Below are 19,839 nucleotides of genomic sequence, written 5' to 3' on the forward strand. Positions count from 1 at the left end.
AACATAATTACAGAATTATGTCACGAATGAATTTGTTTTTAGTTGATGCATTTAATTATCGTTTTGTTGAATGCCTTGAATGCCTTTTATTACGTATTTATTTATTTTTGCAAACGGTTGTAACTTAGTGTGGCCTTAGTAGAACGTGTTACCGTAATGATGGAACACGGTCTTGGTTGTATTTTGAGATCTCGTATCTCCATTTTATTTCTTTTAATTACAGCTTTTAATTAGAATGTAAATAGGTTTATATTTGTAATTTTAAATTGTAATTTTTGAGAAGACCAAAGATGGAGACCGGATGCTCACTCCCGCTACTTGGATCAAGATGGAACATCAAGACAAGCTTCTCGGGTCCAACGGTGGATTCCAAAGTTGTTTTATGTTTTATTTTACTAGGATAGGCCACACTAGGAATTTTTATTTACGTATTGCATTCTTTTATTTATTTTTCGTAATGATAATATGCATCATATTCCGCCTAAAACCAAACCACCTAATTATTGCATGAAAGTGCCGACACATATAGAGGTCACGAGTTAGTTTTCTTTGACATTCGCATGTCACACGATTTTTAAGCCATCACCCAAATTAATTCATTCACGCAGACGCTAGTTATTCGTTCACTTAATATGAATTATAATTAAGTTGATGGGATCTTCCTCGTATAATCAAAAATTGAGAACGGTCTTTATAGGTCAAACTCCAATGAGTCCCTTCTTCGTCGGTAGGCATAATATGACCCCTTCTACGTCGGGTAAGTTTGAACCGATTGACCTATTTTATCTCAACACTATGGTCACTCGTACGATCCTGTGACTATGGTGGACTATAGATAGGATTTACGGAAATCTATCGACCAAGAGTTCTTCCTGAAGAATTAGCTAAACAGTTGGCTTATCAATTTACAAAAATTGAGTCTTGGGATCACTTGTATCATTCTTGAGGGAGATCAATTATGCAAGTGCATTGAGTCTACATGTTAAAATGAATTTTAAATAGACTTAAATCACCTCGATGAGTTGCTTATTTCGTTTTGTTTTTCTTTCTTTTTCAAAGTAGATCACGTTCTTTAACGCAAATAACAAATGGTGGTTCTCACGATAACCCAATGCCAAGTGCCACATTGGACCGTGAGTCCTGGCCGGATCTTCATGAATCGGATGAATCGGTCTACTCGATCAAGAATGATGGATCCAACTTCGGAGACCGGGAGGCGGCATTACGGAATCGTCGCCGCCGACGACGGAAGCTCAAATATCTATTAGAGCCCCTCCCGCAAAAACCCAGTCCCACGGCTGCAGAGTCTTTGAAATCACCAAGTTTAATGATTTCTCGTATGGAAGCGGTGCGATTAAAAACGTACTCATTTTTGCAATGGAACCCAATTTGCCGAAACGCTTCATAGCCCATGGTGCAAACAAGATTTTCACCACGCTCACCAAGGAATTCTCGAAAGCACCGAGAATCGTGACCTATGAGCATACCACTCGCTTCTTTGATGCGAGACTCGAAGGGCCAACCAAGTTAGCCCACACATTCTCGATGATTGAGAATGTCGAGAAAAGTCGAGACCTTTGATTGTAAGATCAGCGAGAACATTGTAATCGACCGCATACTTCACTCACTCCACGATGGTTATTCGCAATTTAGAGCGAATTACTATATGAATGATTTGAAGAAAACTCCCCATGAGCCGCACTCCTTCTCGCATGCACCGAGAAGGACATGAAGTTCGGTGGGAGCATGAAACAAGATGTTCTCGTTGTGTCAAACAAAGGGAAAGGTAAGGGCAAAGCTCGTGCAAACCTAGCGAGAGGTAAACCGTTTAAGAAGTCGGGTTCAGGTAAGAGTGGGCCTGGTGAGTCGAGCAACTCATCAAGCGCGACAAAGAGCAAAACCGAAAACATGGAATGCCATCACCGCCACAAGATCGGGCATTGGAGGCGGACATGTCCTGTTTATCATGAGGACATAAAAGCGGGTCGCGTTAAACCGGTTGGTATGTCTTCTTCTTCTACTTTTATTCATATGATTGAGATTAACCATGCAAGTTACGGAACTTGGGTACTAGATACTTGGTTGTGGTTCTCATCTCAGTAATCATGTGCGGGGCCTCCGAAATCTCGAGCCTCTCGTAAAGGGTGAGGTTGACCTGCGTGTTGGGAATGGAGCAAGAGTGGCCGCCATCTCAAAGGGGACATATGTGATCCAGACTTCCTAGCGGATTTGAGTTGTCATTATATGATCGCTATTATGTTCCTAGTCTTTCGAAAAACATTATTTCGGTTTACGCACTTGACAAACTTGGTTTTTCATTTGTAATAGAAAATAATGCTTGCATTTTCTCTTTACATGATATGATTTATGGCAAGGCGATCTCCATGAACGGAATTTATGTTTTAGATCGACGACAAAAATATTACACGTAATGAATAAAAAGTTAAAGGTTGGTGACAAAGATCAAACGTATCTATGGCACTGCCGTATGGGACACATTAATGAGAACGCGTAAAAAACTCATTAAAAATGGAGCTATCTCGGCCTTTGATTTTCAATCATTTGGCACGTGTGAATCATGTCTCATCGGTAAGATGACTCGTATTTCCTTCAAAGGTGTTGGAATGCGCGCTGCCGACCTATTAGGACTCATACACACGGATGTATGTGGACCTATGTCAATCACCGCACGAGAAGGCTATAGGTATTTCATCACTTTCACGGATGATTTAAGTAGATATGGCTATGTCTACTTAATGAAGCACAAAAGTGAATCCTTTGAGAAATTCAAAGAATACCAAAATAGGGTACATAACCTACTTGGTAGAAAGATAAAAACACTACGTTCGGATCGTGGTGGCGAGTATCTTTCTCACGAGTTTGATCAACACCTTAAAGACCGGGGATCGCCCTACGCTTAACTCCACCGGAACACCTCAATGAATGGTGTGTCCGAACGGAGAAATCGAACACTACTTGATATGGTTCGATCCATGATGAGTCACACGGTTTTACCCGATTCATTATGGGGTTATGCTCTTTTGTCACCGCTCTAATACTTAACCGAAGTCCGTCTAAAGTCATGACAAGACTCCATATGAACTATGGAAGAGAACGGTCCCTAACTTGTCCTTTATACGGGTTTGGGGCTGCGAGGCTTATGTCAAGTGGAGACCTGAAGATAAGCTCGGCCCGCGATCGGGCAAGACATACTTTATAGGTTATCCTAAAGGAACACGTGGTCATTACTTCTATTCGCCAACCGAACAACGTGTTTTTGTTGCGGCTAGTGCGACATTCTTAGAGAAGGAATTTCTCGAGAATGCAAAGAGTGATAGAACCTTCGAACTGTCGGAGATTCCAGAACCAAATACCGAGCAACTATTGGAGGAACCAATTCCTTCAATCCCATTTGCGGTGAATATTCCTGAGGAACCTAGGAGATCGGGAAGAGTCTCTATTCCTCCGCATGATACATTGGTATGGTCGAGGAACATGACATAGATGACGTTCTACTCTTAACGAGTAGTGAACCCGCAACCTATAAAGGTGCCATGACTAGTTTCGACTCAAAGCTATGGCTTGAGGCCATGCAATCCGAGATGGACTCCATGTATGAGAACAACGTGTGGGATCTTGTTGACTTACCTGCTAAGGTTCGTCCCCTTCAATGCAAATGGCTTTACAAGATAAAGCATTCTGTGGAAGGTCAACAAGATATCTACAAAGCACGACTAGTTGCTAAAGGTTTCACCCAGTGCCAGGTTTGCACTACGATGAGATTTTTGCACCCGTAGTCATGTCATGCGTTCCCATTCGGATTATCTTAGCGATTGCCGCTTTTCATGACTATGAAATTTGGCAAATGGACGTGAAAACCGCCTTCTTAAACGGTTTTTTGGAGGAAGAGTTGTACATGGTACAACCCGAAGGTTTCATCGATCCAAAGACATCCTAAGAAAGTGTGCAAGCTTAAGCGTTCCATTTATGGACTTAAGCAAGCATCAAGGAGTTGGAATCATCGCTTCGACCAAGTGATAAAAGAAAATGGATTTACTCGATCGGTCGAGGAACCATGTCTATATATCAAGTCGAGTGGGAGCAAGATTGTCTTCCTAATATTGTATGTTGACGACATACTCCTGATTGGGAATGACATACCTCTCTTAACTTCGGTGAAAGTATGGTTGAAAAACCATTTCCAGATGAAAGATCTGGGAGAGGCACAGAGAATTCTAGGCATCCGTATCTATCGAGATAGATCACGACGGATGCTATCTCTCGATCGAGTCTTACATAGACAAAGTCCTAGAGAGATTCAAAGATGACTAACTCCAAGAAGGGGTTCCTTCCTATGTCTCCGGGGTGCATTTGAGCAAGTCTCGGCACCGAGACACCGGAAGAAAAAGAGCGCATGGCACGGATACCTTATGCCTCGGCAATAGGATCTATCATGTATGCCATGATATGCACACGTCCCGACGTGGCATATGCATTGAGTATGACAAGTCGATTCCAACAAAGATCCAGGTGAATCACATTGGGTTGGTCGTCAAGAACATTCTTAAGTACCTACGGAGGACTAAAGATTGGGCATTGACTTATGGAGGCGAACAAAAGCTATGCGAACCTGAACCGATTCGCAGATGCTAGCTTCCAAACGGATCGTGATGACTCGAAATCTCGGTCCGATTCGTTTTTACTCTTAATGGCGCTGCATCGGTGGAAGAGTTCAAAACAAATCTGTTACAAACAGATTCTACGACCGAGTCCGAGTACTATGCCGCGTCCGGCTACAAAGGAAGCGATATGGATGCGTCAATTCTTACGGGGCTATCTCAGAGTGCCTAGTTCGAATGACCCGATCACCATCTATCGCGACAATAGTGGTGCCATCTTCCAAGCTAAGGAGCCAAAGTCTAGCAACAAGTCTAGACATGTACAACGGAAAGCTCATCTAATCCGGATTACGTGGAGCAAAAGGCGATAGTGATAGAAAAGATTGCTACAGATGATAACATAGCAGATCCTCTCACTAAAGCATTACGACAAGATAAGCATGAAGGGCACGTAAATTCCATGGGAATTAAACGTGTTCCTAAGTTGTAGTTGTAACACCCCCGTACACCAGAACGCCTTACCAAGGACCATTCCAGTGTATGACGGTGTCACCATCTCGGTTTCCCGAGGAGGTAGATCAAATTAGACAATATAAGAACAATATTATATCATTAGGACATCCATTACATTACCATTCTATTCAAGGTTCCAAAGATACGATACAATTACAATACTTGTGATTCTACATCTCTAAATTAATAGCGTGATGACTCGATTCCTCCAATCCCAGCAGCAGTAATCAACAATACCTGCTAAACCAACTGCTCACCATCCCCGAATGGATCACCGCAGATACCACAAAACAACACGGGGTCAGTACTGACTAATCAAATATAAGTTAAGACAATAAAGTAAATAGTTGATCATCCGCTATCCCAACTCACCACCTCGTATACACACCGACTACACCCAGAGTGTGTAGTCCTGCCAGATTACCCATCGCAACAGTAATCCTCGCCGCCAGCCGGGTGACCGCACCCATCCCCACCTAGTCCAGGCTCCTCACGAGCGACTAACGTCCCCCGTCCCTTAATGTGCACATCCCCTCCCGTGGCGGGTTCCACGGAGGGCGAACTAGGTGTGAAGCCACTCCCGCAAGTGGCTCCACCACAATCTCAATCACAACATCACAAATTTGTCACACGACAACATCAACACTACCACAAACACTATACTCCGATGATCAGCGGATAGCCATGATTCACAATACAGTCATAGAATTCAATTCAATTAACAGCAGACTGAGTAGGGAGACCCTACCTCATAACAAAGCATGAAAGACTTCCATCTATAGCCACGCACAACTCCATTCAGCACCCTAACAATGGTAACCACATCCTATTACACAACTATACTCAAATAATCATACAAAAGGACACAAGGCAGCAACTTACCTAATCTTGCACATCAGTGACGACATAGACAACCACCATTCACGACCACCTCGCTCCGCGAATCCCGACGTTCCCATGGTAGGGGGTTAGGCTAACTCCTTAGAGGTATGAGGCTATGGAGTGGCTGAGTAGGGTGATGGTCTAGGGTTAGAGAAGGAGAAACTGTCGAGGGAAATGAGAAAATAGAAATGAATCTCGCGAACACGCACTTATAATAACACGTCATCCGCAGCCATACTCGGTCGAGTATAGGAATACTCGGCCGAGTAGACTCCACTCGGTCGAGTATTGGTGATACTCGGCCGAGTGGCCTCCGCTAGGTCGAGTGACTGACTTATACGCCCCTTATTACCGGGCCGATCCCTCACCCAATCATCCCTAAGGTCTGTTTGGTCAACAAGATCGGTCAACAATGCGTTCCCACAATTCCCGAGTATTACAATCTTCCCCCTTAAAAGAACTTCGTCCCCCGGTTCACCATTTCGCACGACACTCCCGCAAAAGACTTTACGTACCATGACCCTAACCACCTTCACAAAGGTGCACAAATTCACACTATCCATACGTTACCATGAACCATCTTACTCAACAACAATCGCTTATTACAGCTACCTTTCCCAACAATAACCCATTCTCAAAACAGTATGCACCCATATACTTACATGAGTATGCAATTGCGACACTTTACACAACGCAAGGAAGCCATACACAAATGTAAACTACCACGTTCCGCACACTTATATTAAATATACAAAAGCAATGCGATACTCCATTGTAGAGCAACACTCACATTATAAAGAGTAACTAAGTATACAATCACCACCTTCCAAACAAGCGATATATAAGTACACAATCACCACCTTCCGGACACGCACACCATTGATCATCATTTGACTCGAATCTTTATTTTACTTGGCACCCGTGCACCATATAATTTTCATATTAATTGAATAAACATAGATGCGGCTTAAGGAAACATAGTTGTAATTTAGTAACTCCGAATGTGAACGCCTAACATACCTATAATTCCCAATATATCATAAAAATTAAATACTTACTCATAAATAAAATACATATTTCACAATTAAAATACTTATCATAAAACTTGAGTTGGGACATCCATGTATAGTATAACCTTTATATTACTCGAATACAACATAGCTATCACTTCAAGGGAACATGAACATACATACATGAAATTCCAAAATTATAGTATAACTAAACACATGTTTTACCTACCTGAAATACTTAATTCCGCGACATTACTCTTCCCCTCTTAAAGGAACTTCGTCCCCAAGTTCACTATTAACTAAGCTAACACGCACCTCTGACGGTGACATTACTCGTAGACCCTTGTAGTATACCCCAGATTATGACACTACATATTCTTGACTCCTAAGGACCAAAACATTACAGCAACCCAACAACGTATGACACGGTCCGTATAATTAATGAGAAATGACAGTGTGACGTGAAAATCGTCGAGGTAATTATCACTGTGACCGGACATATCTCCATATCAAGCTTATTACAACCACTACGTTGGTTGCGTAAGGTGTTACCTGACAACCAAGCAATGTCGTAACATAAAGCATTATCAATCACGTATCCATGGTACAACTATCATTCACCTAAGCGGATTATTATGGTATAAAATAACGAGATAAGACATGGACCACTCCCTTATACAATTATCACATAACTTCACCGGTGCCTTCTGTTACCTCAACATTCGGCCGAGTATTAGGGCTACTCGGTCGAGTGATCAATACTCGGTCGAGTGAATTTGTTTACTCGGCCGAGTGAACTCTACTCGGTCGAGTACGGCGTATACTCGGCCGAGTTTTCGTATCCAGAGGGCTTTTTAACAAATTTTGCATAGAGTACTCACAATTAACTCCGCACAATACTTTCCGCAGTAACAAACATAGCAAATCGCGACCAGAGACGACATTCCACACATCCGCCTACGATAAATAGGTAACTAACGGCCTTATGGCCAGATACAGTCATCCAACGAAAAGTACCAAATACCGAAAGCAACATATAAAGAAGAGATAATAAGTATGACACAACAAAACAAGTCTATCACCACCAAATAAGTCTAGCATCCAAGAAATCAACTAAATCGCTCTAACATCCAAGATCGACAACGAGGACCCTCCTCCATGTCATCACCGCCACCGCGCCGCAGGTACTGCACTGAACTCCCCGCACCCGAAACTCCGCGCGAGTAGTCCCCTCCCACCGATCGCGGAGTTGGCTCCCACGGTCCCGCGAGGTAGCCAAACTCGGTCTCCTCCCGAGGTCTCCGAAACTCGGGTCTACCCCATAATCGTGGAACACTCCCGTATCCACTCCGGTCCTCTCCACCATACAAAAGCCGTGTGCTAAATCGGTCCGATGCCCCGATTAAGGGTCATCTCATGAAGGTTGCGGAGCACCAAAGTAGAAGAGATCCGCTCGGCCCGGCTCGAGGCCGCATCCTAGGGTCATGCACCGTAGGATATGGCGAGAACTGGTAGGGGTGGTAAGGGTAAGAGTCGGGAACAGAGTAAGAGGGCTCGGACACAACCGGGTCTCCCCTAGGTCGCCTAACTCCACGACGCTCCCTAGGTGGGGAGGTGCTGCTTCGCCGTCCCTCGTGCGGTGACGGGCTCGGGTAAGTCCAGGAGAATCCGAGGGTCAATCGTAAGATCGGGCGGGGCTCGGAGTGGGGATGCCACAAGGCTCCCACTCGGCCAAATGATCGACAACGGGGAGACGAGCCGGGTCCTAAGCACCATCCACATAGTCCCTCTCACCCTCCAAGCATACGACCCGTCATCCATCTTCCTCAACCATCGGTTCGACGCCAATATCAAGGCGTCCATGGTAGGTACAACCTCAACATACTCATTCCCCTCGGGAGGTGGGGCCTCAAAGTCGGCCAGTCGCTGAGCTAGGCGGGTCACTATGGCCCCGCAAGCAACAAATCGGGTCTCAGACTGTGCCATGCGCTCCAGACTAGAGCACACTATACCAGGGGCACTGTAGTAAAACGGTTTCCGGCGGTGGAGGTTAAGGTAAGACACAAGAAGCATGACCTCGTGAGAGTTGAGTTTACTCACGTCCTCTCTCGAGTAAAGTAGACAGGTCAACATCCTTAGAAACATACGAAGGGAAACGTCTTTGAATATCATTAATCAACATGGCACCGACGGTAGGGGCGGGTCGGCCGGTCAAATAAGGTAAATCTTGAGGTGCGCCACTTTTTCTTGCCACGTCACTAAGGTAGTCATCCTCCTCAGCCTCTAAACCTAAGTGGTCAGCCAACTCATCCAGGGTAAGCTCATGATCCCTATTCAAGAGACGAAAGGAGACGGTCTTTCCCTTCCTATCATACACAAAAGAACTCAAAAACTCAAGAGTCAAGTGAGGGTATGATTTCTTTCTCAAGTGATACAACCCCTCCATGCCCAAAATTTTGAAAATGTGGACTATGTCTTCCTTAATCCCCAAAGTCTCAAGAATACTAGGGTTGACACAACGGGTGGGGCGAAAAGGTCGACGCATAAGAGCCACGAAAGCCTTACGATGATCAAAGTTAGCGAAAATCACCGATGGGTGAGCCCACCACGTGGTACAACCTGCTTCATCGCTACCTTGCCCAACCTCAAGTTGGACCTCTGCGCGAGGTCTCTTGTTGGGTAAACCTCTAGTTTTCACCATACTGCAAGAAAATACATTTTTTTTTTAACAAAGGATCGACACTTGACAGTTCTTACACAAAAGACGGACTGTTCTACTTGTATATCGATTTTGGAATAAGCTTTGGAAGATAAACTATCAGAAATCACCATGTATTTTACAATTCACCTAGCTTTAAGTTTTCAAATTGCTTCAAATCAGGAAATACTCATCAACAAAAGAAGAATTTCGTTATGCTAACCCTAGAATTCAGAAAGTAAATTTTACCTCATGAAATCAATCAATCAAAGATGTACACAAGTTCTATAGGTGTTCAATTCGAAAATCAAATAGTTTTGGACAAGATTCAGATTGTTTGTAGCAAGAAATCGAAATATAGTATACTAATACACAATGCCTTTGGAAACAATGAAGGAATTTGAGTTTAAATCTTACCTTAAACTGAGTTAGGGCAACTAAGGGCAAGTGTGGCACCAAGATCTTACCCAAAAGCTTGAGAGAAGAGGAGTATGGAGTTTTAGAGAGATGAAAAGATGAAGATGGGAGGCGGAAATAAGAAAGAAAGGCACGACTTTAGGGTTTTTGTATAACCCGCAATTGGCCTGCTACAGCAACACTCGGTCGAGTGTTTGGAATACTCGGCCGAGTGTTCACTACTCGGTCGAGTGTTTAGGATACTCGGCCGAGTGTGAATTACTCGGTCGAGTACCTTTCTTACTCGGTCGAGTCTTGAAGAACAGAATAGATCATAATTCTAACAAAATGAACACTCGGTTATGCCTCTTGACACTCGGCCGAGTGTTGTCTCGCTTCGATCGAGTAATCGGCATTTACTCGATCTAATTCCCGAAATAAGGAAGGGGTCGTAAGTTTTCACTGCTCTTCGCAAAACCAAATACATCGTTCGGAGTTCCGGATTCCCTCGTCACGATTAAAGTTGATTCCTACCACGTAAACACACAACAACACGTATATCTGCACATTCATCTCCAAACAATCATTATTTTCACTTTATCCTTCACTATTCCAAAACTACTTTACTGTACTCATAAAGCACATGTCACAATCTAATTACGATAATTACCAGGTTAAGTTCTATATCACATCATTTCCACTTCTGCTAATCACCAAACTTACAACTTATTCACATTTGTCATGCAATAATGCCACACCTACACGTCCCAAAAGCAACAAATTGCTTAAGTTGTCGTTGATCACACATTGCAATAATTCCATATTCACTTCCACTTTTCTACACATTTAACTAACACATATCACTCTAGTAATAGATACACACACAATGAATGCACACAGCACGCAACACTTAACAACTCACGACTCACACTAGCTACCCTTTTCCCGTGTCTGGCTTAAGTCCGATGGGGCCATGATTTTGAAATGAGGGCGCCTACTCACCCAAAATCTAGCATCGGCTGGGGCTCCCAACGTACATACACCAGGTTCATTTTAATTGACACCCTATGTTCATTAATTTCGTTGGTTCGAGTTCCAAAATCGTCGCTCGATACCACTTTGTAACACCCCGTACACCGTAACGCCTTACCAAGGACCATTCCAGTGTATGACGGTGTCACCATCTCGGTTTCCCGAGGAGGTAGATCAAATTAGACAATATAAGAACAATATTATATCATTAGGACATCCATTACATTACCATTCTATTCAAGGTTCCAAAGATACGATACAATTACAATACTTGTGATTCTACATCTCTAAATTAATAGCGTGATGACTCGATTCCTCCAATCCCAAAGCAGTAATCAACAATACCGCTAAACCAATCGCTCACCATCCCCGAATGGATCACCGCAGATACCACAAAACAACACGGGTCGATCTTGACTAATCAAATATAAGTTAAGACAATAAAGTAAATAGTTGATCATCCGCTATCCCAACTCACCACCTCGTATACACACCGACTACACCCAGAGTGTGTAGTCCTGCCAGATTACCCATCGCAACAGGTAATCCTCGCCGCCAGTGGGTGACCGCAGCCCATCCCCACCTAGTCCAGCTCCTCACGAGCGACTAACGATCCCGTCCCTTAATGTGCACATTCCCTCCCGTGGCGGGTTCCACGGAGGGCGAACTAGGGTGTGAAGCCACTCCCGCAAGTGGCTCCACCACAATCTCAATCACAACATCACAATGTCACACGACAACGTCAACACTACCACAAACACTATACTCCGATGATCAGCGGATAGCCATGATTCACAATACAGTCATAGAATTCAATTCAATTAACAGTAGACTGAGTAGGGAGACCCTACCTCATAACAAAGCATGAAAGACTTCCATCTATAGCCACGCACAACTCCATTCAGCACCCTAACAATGGTAACCACATCCTATTACACAACTATACTCAAATAATCATACAAAAGGACACAAGGCAGCAACTTACCTAATCTTGCACATCAGTGACGACATAGACAACCACCATTCACGACCACCTCGCTCCGCGAATCCCGACGTTCCCATGGTAGGGGGTTAGGCTAACTCCTTAGAGGTATGAGGCTATGGAGTGGCTGAGTAGGGTGATGGTCTAGGGTTAGAGAAGGAGAAACTGTCGAGGGAAATGAGAAAATAGAAATGAATCTCGCGAACACGCACTTATAATAACACGTCATCCGCACCATACTCGGTCGAGTATAGGAATACTCGGCCGAGTAGACTCCACTCTGGCCGAGTATTGGTGATACTCGGCCGAGTGGCCTCCGCTAGGTCGAGTGACCGACTTATACGCCCTTATTACCGATCCTCGATCCTCACCCAATCATCCCTAAGGTCTGTTTGGTCAACAAGATCGGTCAACAGCGTTCCCACAATTCCCGAGTATTACAGTAGTACTCTTTTATGGATTAGATTCATTCGCTTTTGTACCCTATACAACATCATCGTTTTGATATTTTATATATTTTGTTTTCTCATGTGGATTTGTACGACAAATTTTGAACACCACAAAGTGAATCAACGAACATTATATTTTTTTCGGTCCTTAATTGCCCACATGAGTGATAACTCGCAATTATTTTGTGACGTTGGTTGATGGTGGGTTCAACTAGCCATAAGTCAACAGTTGGTGACCAAATCACAGAGGCGATTTATACGGATATCTCGTAGGACACAACTGTGACAACGACGTGGAGTCCTAAATGTTTTATAACATTCGGTGCTTGGCGTGGATAGGACCTCCATGGTGATCCTAAGAGTCGATTCTTTTGACTATCGACTGTCTCTTGAGACTAAGGCCGATTTTGGGTGACTTTGGTTTCTTTCTCACGGTCATCCGTAACAGGGGGCCAAGTAGATTGTTTCTGGGTCATTTCATGCCGTGCTTAGATCGGAAGGAGTTCGAGTTGAAGGAAATATTCACCTTTATCGGTACTCGATATTTCTCGGGGCCACTCGAGGAGTCAGAATCGAAATGCATGGCCATGCTCGGATACGGATTCGTTTTATCGGTTAAGTTACTCTCTAGTCTGGGAAACCACTCTTGATCCAGATCGATTGTAAAATACGACCTTTGTGGATCCGGATCCGCAAATTGTTTTACATTGAGTGGGAGAAATTTTAAATGAATATGAGAATCGGTTATCGCACATACACTTGTACGGACAAGTGGGAGTTTGTTGAGCTGTGTCCTCCGATTAGTGCGGATAACGTCATTGCACATACACTTGTATTTTACAAGTGGGAGCTTGTTGGGGTTGGTGTCCTTAACGCTTAGTGCGAGGACTTATAAATCTCTAAAAGGATCAAAGGGTATACTTTGTATCATAATCAATTGATCCACGTTTATCAATAACGGTTGGCTTGCTAGATAAGTTTGACGTTATTGTCATACGGATGGCGGTGATCAACTGGTCCCTAAAAGTCAAACCTATAGGATACGTTTTGAGTGATGTGACGGTATGAAAATACAATCATGTAGATGCCAAATTTGACTAACCAGTTAGTTCGAGTTATTTGACTAATAATTAGTCAAAATGTGATGTTGAGATATTATATTTAATACGGATTAAATATCATGGGCTAAAGGCGAATTAACTAGTTAATTCGTAAAATTAAATATAAGCGTTTTATATTTAAATTAAATGTATATTGAATATAATTATACAATATTTTTTTGTCGGACATGTATTAATAATTCAACTAACCCGTATTATTAGTTGATGCCTTAATTTCCGATAACCGATAACAGTTTATAATGAAACCGCGTCGTATACACTTAGCAAGCTATGGACCGGACCACGAGTTTAAGTGAAGAGGAAATGAAAAGCCCATTTCCCCTCCTCTCACTCGTTTAGCCGAGACTTGCATAGACAAAAGGGGAGTTTTCTCCTCTTGTCTAACCTAATTCATTTTGCTAAAAAATTATTAGGGTTTTGGGAATTGTGCCTCCCGAATTCCGGATCTCTCATCCAACACAAACTCACAAAACAATCCCCTCGATATTGCAAGGCAATTAGGGGATTCTCTCTAGCACAAGGGCATTACTCGGACATCTTGGGTGCAACGATTAGGAGGAGATCTAACTTGATCTCTCATTGCCTTTTGCACTAGGACCGAAGGTTATTTCTATATCTTTATCGTTTCATTATGTTTTTCGTTTTATGACTATAATCACATGTAAATTTTGCGTTATAATCCTATAAAGAGAGGGTTTTATACGGATATTACCCTACATAAGTGACCCAGTTTATGACCCAAACCCTAACATCAATGTCCCCCCTCCCTCCCGGTGATTCTAAGTCCTAAAGGACAGCCGAATCATAGAGCCTTTGCAAAGTTACAATCTCCGAAGAGGTGAGAAATAGATTCCACACAAGGAGAAGAGCCATCACAAAGCAAGGAGCGCCAATTCATTTTTCGTCTAAGGAATTCAGAGCCCACTGGAAGGGCACTAGCCATAAATTTCCATAAAAACACACTTAGTTTGTTAGAAATAGGCAACTTCCAGAGCTTTGCTTTGCAAAAAGCCACAATTGTTGCAGACATTCTAGAGCGATCAGCAGTCGAGGAAGGTCCATTAGATAAGGCCATAGCAGCAGCATAGTATCCCGACTTGACTGTGAAAACACCATGTTTTGAGAATTTCCAATAGAAGGAGTCATCCGAGGGTTGACACGGGATATAAGTTGCGAGGATTTTCTTTGTAACTCCCTCACCCGGATTGAAACCAAGAGAAGAGAGATCCCATTTCCTATGATTATCATGAAGGTCACCAACCAGTAGCGTGGAAGCAATAGAAGCATCAATAAAATCCCCACAAAGATCATGAAGACGATGACCCTTTATCCATTTACTCTTCCAAGCATTAAGACGAGAAGAAAATCCAATAGTCCAAGCAATATTGTTGTAGATAAGATCAGAGCCCCAGACAAGGCTTTTTAGAGCCCATGACGACGCTTGGGGAGCCTTCCAACGGTTCTGGAATAAAATATCAGCATGAACACCAAGTTTGGGACCAATAACTTTACTAATAAGGCTTCCTGGAACACATAAGATTCTCCAAGCAGACTTGGCAAGAAGAGCTTGGTTAAAGCATCCAATGTTGTGAAGTTCAAGACCCCCTTCTCCCACAGGCCTACTAAGAAAGTCTTTACTACACTAATGAATAGACTTATTAGTTCTAGTTCCACTCCACCAAAAATGCACCATCAAGGATTGAAGTTCTGATGTTACACTTACCGATATGCGAAATACCGATAGAGAGAAAAGAGATAGTGAAGAAAGAAGAGAACGAATAAGAGTCAATTTACCATCCGAAGAGAGAAAAATGTTATTCTAGGAGGATAGCCTTCGCTTAAACTTGTCAACAAGAAATTTAAATAAATCCCTCTTAGAAGACCCAATACTCGTAGGTAAGCCAAGATAGTTGCCAAGATCATGCTTAGGAGCAATTTGAAACTCAGTCAAGCATTTCTTGACCGTCATAAGTGAGCAGTTTGGACTGAAAATTAAAGAGGACTTATCTTTATTAAGGCATTGCCCAGAGGCAGCACATTACTCATCGATAATGTTCATAAGAAAGTCAAAATCCCCATAGTCACAACGAATAAAAAAGAGTGAATCATCAGCAAACAATAAATGGGAGATTTTCGGCCCGTTCTTACATATTTTAACACCCTTAATGAGATTGCCATCCTGAGCGTAGAAAATCATTTGAGAAAGGACTTCCGTGTAAAGCGTGAAAATATAAGGGGATAAAGGATCACCTTGCCTAATCCCACAGCAAGGTTCAACTTTTTCCATGGGTGCACCATTCATCAGAATTTCGTAAGAAACAAATTCAATAGTACTCATAATAAGCTGAACCATAGAGCCCGGCAAATTTAAGTAAGAGAGCACCCCTATTATGAAATTCCAGTTCAACCTATCATAAGCTTTACTCATATCTGCCTTTAAAGCTATCATACCCTTCTTGCCATAACTCCTATGATTTATGACATGAAGAATTTCTTGGGCAATGACAATATTATCTACAATACTTCTATTAGGGACAAAAGTACTTTGAAAAGGACTAACAAGGTCATCCATAACTCCTTTTAATCTATTAGCAATACATTTTGTGACAACTTTCATAATAACATTGCAGAGGCTAATCGGCTGAAAATCCCCAACTCTCTCCGGGCAATCATTTTTCGGAATAAAAACAATAAAGGTTTTATTGAAATCCTTAAGCAGAGTACCCGAATTTAGAATATTGAGAGCTCCTTTAATAACATTATTCTTAACAATAGACCAATACTTTTGGTAAAAAGCCGCCGGAATACCGTCAGGACCCGGTGATTTTAGAGGTCCCAATTGGAAAACAGCCGCACGAACTTCATTTTTCGAATATACACGACCCAATTTGGCTCTCTCCTCCATGCCCACTTTACGCTTAAGATTATCAAATAAGTAATCGTGCTTATTTAAGTAATCTTCAAAACACTCAGGCTCAGAATCAGAATTAAAGATAGTGGAGAAGTGTTTATGAAACAAACCACCAATCTCCTTGATATCAAAAGTCCATTCATTAGACTCCTTAATACCCAAGATGAGATTAGCACCAGATCGTCCTTTAACCCAATTGAAAAAAAATACTTTGTCACGTATCACCCTCACAATTCCATTTCAATTTGGTACGTTGGCGCCAATAAGTGCCAGTCGCAATAGAGAATTCCATAAGCTTTTTGTGACATGATTCGTAATTAACAGTATCACCACCATTCTCAATATCCAAAAGATAGGATTCAAGATCCTGATCAAAAGTACTCCACTTTAGTCCCCATTCGTCTTTTTGTTACAAGCCCACACTCTCAAAGCGTTATTTATACGACGTAATTTTGCCAAAAGAACATGAGAAGCATCACCCTTATCTTTTCTTTCCCAGCTTTCTTTAACCAGTCCACTGCATTCGGCATGATCAAAACACTAAGTCTCAAGCTTATAAACTTTCTTATTGGTATTGAGAACCATATTTGTATCAAGGATTATAGGCGCGCGTGATCCGATATTTGAATAGGTAAGTGTTTGATAAAAGTATTTGGGAAAAGAGAAAGTCAATCATTGGAAGCAAAACCCTTATCAAGTCTTTCGTATATTCGATGTGGACTCTCCCTATTATTGCACCAAGTGAATCTAGGTCCCTTAAAGGGGATATCTATCAGACAATGTATATTCTTCCAGTATGAAAATAAGTTTGCTCCTCTAATCAATTTAGCATTGCCGCCTAACTTATCAGAAGAGAATTCAACTTGGTTGAAGTCACCTATAAGCAAGAAGGGTTTGTCAAGGGAATCAAGATGATAGGTAAAATTTTCCCATACAGCACCCCTCTTTTGAATGATCGGGTTCACCATAAACACAACACAAATACCACATGTTACCCTTACACTGATTAACCAAAAGGATAATAAGATTGCAACTGATAAAGACCACCGCATCCTGGTCACCCAACAACATTGTCAGACCCCGACTTCACCCTACCAAACACATCTCGTACGAAAACCCAACACCCGTAGACACACTTAGACACACTGCAGTAGAATCACCATCACCGAACCATCCAACCCAACCGAAGAACCCAAAACAAGACCACATGAGCACAAAAGAACCACTACACCCAGACTCACCCTTCCGAAAAGATAGAGAAAAGATAGATAGAGAAAGCACAAAAGAAAGGACCCGATGACCACAATCAGCATAGAAGCCAAAAACCATCAGCAACAAACACGGGAACATCAAAGACACACTTGCAAACAGCAGAAGCAGGTGCAAGAGCGAAGACCCACTAACAAGACAACAAGGTGGATCAAGACCCCATAGAGACACCCGAATCACCAAAGGACACCTCCCAGGACCACCGCCAATCAAGCAAACAGACCAAACGAAGGGACTACACTGGTCAACACTAGGGAAAAAAAAGAGGGAATGACAGGTGGGAGAAATGGGGGATCACCGTATCAGACCCAAAAGGAAGCCGCCTAGGAGAGCAGCAAAACCAACAGATGAGTTAAACTCATCGAGAGACAAGACAAACAAACCAGGGATGGGAGCAATGGGGGGATCACCCCTGAATTGAGAACGAAAAACGGCGGTGACAGGAAAGGTACCGGAGGAAACTGACTAAACACTTTAAACATAAATTGAACATGACTAAATCACCAAAAAGGAGTACTCCACACGAGTCTTTACTCATTACTCCTATTATATCACCTTATCTTTTAAAGCATAACCAAGAAACAGACGAAAGTTATTACCAAGATCAAAAACCAACTCCACCCATGATGCAAGCAAGGAGACCGACCAAGACCGCACCAGACAGAACCACCAAGGAGGGTTTAAGCTTCTATTCATTTGAAGATCAATACATGTCGCAAACGCAAACAGTCAGTATTGCCGCCATTAATGGAGTAACAAGCTTATTCATCGGAGGAATGAAGAATGACGATGTTAGCGATTCTTAAAACTCAAATAAAGCACTCAAACCGGTCACCAGTTGGACGAAAACTGACCAAAATGCCAAACGAACGATCCAGCCCATAACCCACTAAGAGACGGGTTAAGAAATCAGAACGGAAAAGACGGGTCGAAAAATCAAAACGGAAAAAAGGATGATCAGGAGTACCGGTATAAAACAATAGAGAACGAGATACAGACCATCACCGGAGATAGGCCAGGACGGACCCATCCCCGGCGACAAAGCAGAGGCGAGGGAACAGCGGTTGCCGGTTGGTCAGGAGATGCGGGAACAACAATGTAGATTATTGGGGGTTTTTGGGGGTATGAGATGTGTCGAATCGCCGGAGATAGGCTAAGGGACAAACTCATCTCCGGCAATTTGAGTAGGGGAAGAAGAAGGGAGGCAAGTGTGGATGGCGGAGACGGCGGAGACGGCGGAGCAGCGATATTAAGATTGGGTTTTTTTTTTTTTGTTTTTTTAGAGAGAGGTGAGCTTCCAATGTCTAGTAAAAAAACGTTTAGGACTAATGTTTTTTTGGTGTTGACCAGGAGTATCCCCTACCGACAAATTTAATCTCCTCGCTTTAAGTCTGAAGGCAATTTAATGGGTTGGCCCTCCCAAGTTTGGCTTTTTCATTCGCAAGAGTCAGGAATCGAACCCCTGACCACTTGTTTAAGAGATGAGAGCCCTTACCACTCACACCAGCCAACTTTGGTACGTTTAGGACTAATGTGCTACTTTTAAAAGTCAAGGGACTTGATGATATATAGTACTACCTTTTATTTCATATGTTGTTCTACTTTTTCTAATGTGAATTTCATATGTTGTTCTACTTTTTCTAATGTGAGTAGTATTTTAATAAAAAAGAAACATATGAAATAGAAGGGAGTAATAAATGCTTAGGAGTCAATTTGTCCCTTTGTCCATTCTGTTACTTTTCTAAGTGATCTAACCACACCCCGAGAATACGCACCTTCAAACTGGTAGTCTGGTATACGAAATGCCACATTCCACGATATAAGAGAAAAAGGAACATACATCGGATGTTATAGCTCTAACTTTTTTGTTTTTTTTGAGCATATATGTATTTTTTTTTAGCTTATTATCTCAAACTTTATTTGTTTTTGAGTATATGTGTATTTTTTTTAGCATAAT

At 42.4% G+C, this 19,839-nt stretch overlaps 1 long non-coding RNA gene across 1 annotated transcript; it reads right to left on the reverse strand.

Moving 5' to 3' along the window:
- Positions 1-5,208: 5,208 nt before the first annotated feature.
- Positions 5,209-19,244, reverse strand: LOC141627266 (uncharacterized). Its single transcript, XR_012536825.1, has 2 exons — positions 18,482-19,244; positions 5,209-5,381 (listed from the first exon to the last, which is right to left on the reverse strand). It is a non-coding gene; the product is annotated as an uncharacterized LOC141627266 (long non-coding RNA).
- Between the last annotated feature and the right edge of the window lie 595 nt (positions 19,245-19,839).

The sequence above is a fragment of the Silene latifolia genome, chromosome Y (assembly GCF_048544455.1).
Source record: "Silene latifolia isolate original U9 population chromosome Y, ASM4854445v1, whole genome shotgun sequence".
Lineage (NCBI taxonomy): Eukaryota > Viridiplantae > Streptophyta > Magnoliopsida > Caryophyllales > Caryophyllaceae > Silene > Silene latifolia.